The sequence below is a fragment of the Malus sylvestris genome, chromosome 15, assembly GCF_916048215.2.
Source record: "Malus sylvestris chromosome 15, drMalSylv7.2, whole genome shotgun sequence".
Lineage (NCBI taxonomy): Eukaryota > Viridiplantae > Streptophyta > Magnoliopsida > Rosales > Rosaceae > Malus > Malus sylvestris.
Genome location: NC_062274.1, coordinates 42,709,641 through 42,715,085, shown reverse-complemented (window position 1 = coordinate 42,715,085; position 5,445 = coordinate 42,709,641). Strand labels below are relative to the sequence as shown.

Genomic DNA, 5,445 nt, shown 5'->3' with positions numbered 1-5,445 from the left:
ATTGGAAAGGGAAAACTTTCTTGGTTACCAAGCATACGAGATGAGTAGAGAGTTATCAAGATTAATTCCCAAATTTTTCAACAAACCCAACCCATATCAAATTTGTAGGTTTGCAATCTTGTTAAACATAATCTCAACCCCATAGGCTATATAGCCATAGGGGTTGTCACTTTTCCAATTCGAACAAAATGATCGCAACAATGATAACCAAGAAAATAGGTCGGTTTAATATTTTGCGAGACCGACAAAACTCGCTAGCCTTTTTCTTGATTGGAACTTAATAGGTCGGTTCAATATTTGGGTTTTCTTCCAATGCAGAATAAATCTTGGTGGGATGTGAGAAACTGGTTGGCCGGCACAATACACCCAGTTGACAAGCCACTCACTCTCCACAATTTTCTTCCGAAATTTGTCCGGCACTGACTAAACTTTAAATTGCTTTTTTCATTGTAAATTTTAATTAAGATCCCAAAACCCTGCAACTACGGGAAAAATAATCGTATTCCCCACATACAGACATACTAGCATTTGAATTTGGGAAGTTAAAGATTTATGTGATGGCTTAATGATCTTCTTTTAGCTTCCGGTGTTACTTGCAGTTTCATGCAATGCCTGAATATAAGAGCAGGAATGGAGATTCCAGACAAGAAGCTCCTCAAGTATGCGCTTCAGTACATACTGGGATTGGCAAGGCCAGGGCGGGTCTAATCATATCCGAGCTAAACATGACCAACAAACTTGCCGAGGACTTGACCCGAAGAGAAGTTGCTGCCATTGGCGAGGAAATCTCCAAGTACTTAGTTGGGAGGGAGTTGGTATAAGTAACTCTCTCTTTCTCTACCACTCTTTGAGTGCTACTCGCTAGGGGTGGGTTCAAAAAACCGAAAACCGAAAAAAACCGACAACCGAACCGAACCGAGGCCGAAAAAAACCGAACCGAAAAAAAAACCGAACCGAAACTGTCAAACCGAACCGAACCGAATCTGACCGGTTCGGTTTCGGTTTTTGAGGTTCGAAAACTGAACCGAACCGATATATATATATTTAATTTTTTTTTCAATATTATAAATAGTTTAGGCATACAATCATAACAAAACAGAACTTGTTGCCAAGTTGGTTTAAGCGAAATTTTTCACACTGGTGGCAATGGGTTCGAACCCTCATGCCTTTAGGATTTATGAGATTGTTTTTTAATTTTGTTGAGAAATCAACAAAATCCTTTAACCCTAACTTTTTTATTTTTCATTCCCCTCTTCTCTCTCTTGTTCCCTGCCTCCAGACTCCCTCCATGAACCCTAACCCAGTAACCCTCTCGCGCCGCCTGAGCTTCCTGTCTCTCTCGCTCGGTCTTCAATCGCTCTGTCTCTCTCAATCTCTCAGGCAACCCGCGACAGCGCGACCCTTCTCACTCTCAATCTCTCACACCTCGCCCTCTCCATCAGTCTCTCATCTCGCCGTTTCGAGTCTCGATAGCAAAAGGTTAGCCTCCTCTCTCTCTCTCTCGGTCTTCAACTTCAATCACTCTCTGTCTCTCTCAAACTCTCTGTCTCTCTCGGTCTTGAATCTCAGGCGACGCACGACGGGGCGACCCATCTCACTCTCAATCTCTCACACCTCGCCCTCGCCGTCAGTCCTTCATCTCGCCGTGAGCTTCTTCTTGCCGTTTCGAGTCTCGACTGCAAAAGGTTAGTCTCGCCGTGAGCTTCTTCTTGTTCGTTCGCAGACGGAAGCTCTCTACTCCAAACTCTACGAAAAGTACACAAAAATCAAGGTGTTCTGTGTTCTTTCCCACTTCTTTACAATTTTTTTTGCTCATTCATTTTTTTTTGCTTAATCAGTTAATTGTATGTTAAATTTGCTCAGGGGAGAAATTTGAGGTTAGGGAAATAGAAAGTAATTGTCTTTTTTTGTACTTCTGAATTTTTTTTGCTCATTCATTTTTAATTGCATGCTAAATTTGAGTTGGGAACTTTTGCTTACTTGTTACCCAATTGGATTTTTTTGAGCTACTTTTGCAGTTTCTTTCTTCGTCTTAATTTGGGAACAATTTGATCATGTTTGACTTATCATTTTGTTTTTGGGGTAATCTGTCAAGCTTGTAATATATGTGGAAGCTCGGCTATTGGAGGAAATCAGCAGCTTTATGGTTTGGCAAGGTGTAGTGACGATAGATAGCCTACTTTTATGTATAATTTGAAAGAGGATGGAGATAAGTATATTTCTCTGGGAATCAGAGCTTCCATGATATGTGATTACCTGTTATCTTTGAATTTCTCTGCCGACTCTTGTATTTCCTTAAGTGAAACTATGGCCCTGCAAATTTGACATGTTGTTGAAGGTTGTAAATCATATGTTGTTCTTTTAGTGGTAAAAATCTTGTTAAACATGTATTTTCATTTAGGTTATGGACTCTTGGACTTGCTAAGTCATGATGGAAAAGACCAAAGATTCATTGGTAACGTGTTCTGAAAAGTAGCATAGGCATTGCAATTCTCTGAGTAGCGTTTTATTATGGATAACGTTTTTGGTGCTGAAGGAAGATTTCCATCAAACCTAGCATCAATAGAGCATATTGTTTCTTGACTACATTATGTATGAGTATTAGAGTTTAAATTGTAAACGGATCTGGACAATATATGAAGTTGGTATTGATTTCTCAGAGAACAAATAGAATTGAACATCCAGGCTTGTTCTTGTTGACATGATTTATATAAGATATACTTATATCACTTTAGAGAAAACTGGTTATATGCATCTGTATTGTCTCAAATTAATTTTAGGCTTCCCTTCAAAGCGTTCTTTTTGTCCATCCATCTGGGTGGTGTTCAATTTTAGATTATCCTTTGAATACTAGACGTCCAGATAATGGCTTTGTGGTCCTTCAAATAAATTACTGATAGTGTTCATGCAGTTGATGGTGAAACAGGTATGGTAATTAAACGACTTCATGTTTAGGAATGATAGGCTTGTACTTTGTATTTTAAAGATGTGTGCATTTTTCATATAAATTTTGTTCATTGTGTTAGAATGCTTATGTTATAATTGTGTTGGAGATGTTAAAATTTTAGATTTCAATTTTGTTTTCAATTTTCCCAAAAAAAAAAAAAAAAAAAAAAAAAAAAAAAAAAAAAAAACCGAAAAAAACCGAAACCGAACCGGAAAAAACCGAAACCGAAAAAAACCGAACCGAAAAAAAAATGGCCCGAACCGAACCGAACCGAAATTTCGGTTCGGTTTCGGTTTTGGCAAAAAACCGAACCGTTTTGAACCGAACCCAGCCCTACTACTCGCATCGCTAACAGGTTTGAGTTTTCGGGTTTTTTCAGGCAATTGCTGTCGAGGGAGACATCAAGAGAATGATAGACATTCAGTGCTACAAGGGGATCAGGCATATTGATAAGTTGTCGGGCCGAGGGCAGCGCATCAGCACCAATTCCAGAACTAAAATAGCTCGTACGCGGATTGTAGTTGCATCATCTGTTCGTGTCGGGAATTTCCATCGGGGACGTTTCCTGGTCGGCGAGATGCACAGCTCCCCTGGAGGTTTGGCGCCGGTTGAGGGCTGCTGTCGGGCTTCTGCTTCGTGGTGGGGTTTTGTCGGGCAAGGCTTGTCGGGCAAGGCTGGAAGAGAAGGACAGCTTTAACTTTGAAAGGTGCCTTTGTGGGGCCTTAGGTATAGGCCTTGAGGCTCACAATCAAGATTAACCTCTAAGTACTCAGGCGTGCCACTGCCATCTTTAGCATGACAGATGTGAAATGGATGTCGAGTTTTAGTTGTATGTATATATATGTGCCCGAGAAACTGCGTTAGTTATGACAGGTGCCTTTGTAGGGCCTTAGGTGTAGGCCTTGAGGCTTCCCATCGATAACTAAACCAGTGCTCGAATACATAATATTTGTTCCATTGATTGCAGGAGTCTTATAACTATTATACTTCTGATTACCCGTATTCGAGAGATAGAACGAACCCAAATAGGTGCCTTTGTGAGGCCTTAGGTGTAGGCCTTGAGGCTTCCTATCAGAATTCGTTCTTTATACTCAAACGTTCTAGACCGCGGAACGAAATGAACCCAAATAGGTGCCTTCGGTGGCCTTAGGTGTAGGCCTTGAGGCTTCCTATCAGAATCCATTCCATGCATAAGCGTTCTATGATAATCATAATATAATAGAAATAAAACTAAAGGGTAGGTTGATTACTTGCGCCCCAAGTAACTTTGGACTTCTTGTTTATCAAGGACTATCGTGGATGGGTTAAGTCCACATAAGGTTCTTTTTTATGCCTTGAGGCCAAGGACTTTTAACTGATCAGATATACATGCCCGAGGGCTTAGAACTTAGATCTTATTTGAACCATGAAGATATATTCAAATCGGGTCTAAGCACTGAGAGGTTCTTTTAATAGTCATCTTACTAGAAATAACTTGAATACAACTGGAAGTACACAACATATTGCTAGGCTAATGAATGAAAAGACAAAAACAAAGAAGGTCGGGCAAGGTTTAACCTTGTCGGGCAAGCTTGATCGTCTTGCTGGTTCCTATCTTTGTGGCTTATCAAGGTTCTGAGAGCTTTAGAAGGGGGTAAAGATAGGGGTTTACAAAGAGAAATCGATACTACAGCAAGTTTGAACAAGGTAGCAGAGCTATTACAAAGGTTTGAGTGAAGGCTTGTTCCGAAGGGGATGAAGGCTTGGGCTGACTACAGCTTCGTTTTGTAGGCAAATCTGGCTTTGAGCAGAGTTTGTGCTTGCATTTGTTTGTTTGATTGAGTGTCCTTATTCCTGATTTCTCTTTCTTCTTTTATAGATAACCCAGCTTGGCCTCCTGTAGCAGCAACTTTGCCCGAATGCAACTTGAGAGGTAGTGACTCATCAACTATTTTACTTGTTCTGCCATTCTAAAGTACTTTATGGGCTGTATAGCTGGTCAGTCTATACCACTTGGCCTTTGGGTAGGTGAGCAAGTGGCCTTCATGAACTGCACCAAGTCAGAAAAGCCCTTTCCTGCTTTTCTGGGTTTCGGCTGGGCTTCGGCCAATTTGCTGGGCTTCGACCGACTCTTCCTTCAGGAATCCTTTTGGGCCAGCCTCTTTCTTGAGTCCAAAGTTTAAGTTTTGATCCAAACAGTGCCCCCTTCAATTGATATTTAGCCTGGAATCCCAGGCGTCAATATTGATTGAAAAGCTTCATGCGGCTGCATCCTTGCCCTTGGAACTTGTATCTTCTGGATGAAATTAATGGCACCTGGAGTCTCTTGATCTTCCCATGACCTTTGAACTACTCTCTGATATTCTTTATAAATGTTAGCTTTCTCAACAAATCATCATCGAACTCAACTTTCCTTCCCCCCAAGTGTTTCCTCTTTCTGAGTTTCCTCCCAAAACTGTGAAATGAGCTCCTCATATTTTAAGTGGAGTTTCCTAAAATTCCCTTTCCGTGAGAAAAAG

General features: G+C 40.8%; 1 long non-coding RNA gene and 1 pseudogene across 1 annotated transcript; both read left to right on the top strand.

Annotated features, from left to right (window-relative positions):
* Positions 1–237: 237 nt before the first annotated feature.
* On the top strand, positions 238–3,943 carry LOC126605913 (small ribosomal subunit protein S13, mitochondrial-like; annotated as a pseudogene).
* LOC126605915 (uncharacterized) lies at positions 1,554–1,774 on the top strand. The gene is made up of 2 exons (XR_007617059.1): positions 1,554–1,685; positions 1,724–1,774. It is a non-coding gene; the product is annotated as an uncharacterized LOC126605915 (long non-coding RNA).
* Positions 3,944–5,445: the final 1,502 nt, after the last annotated feature.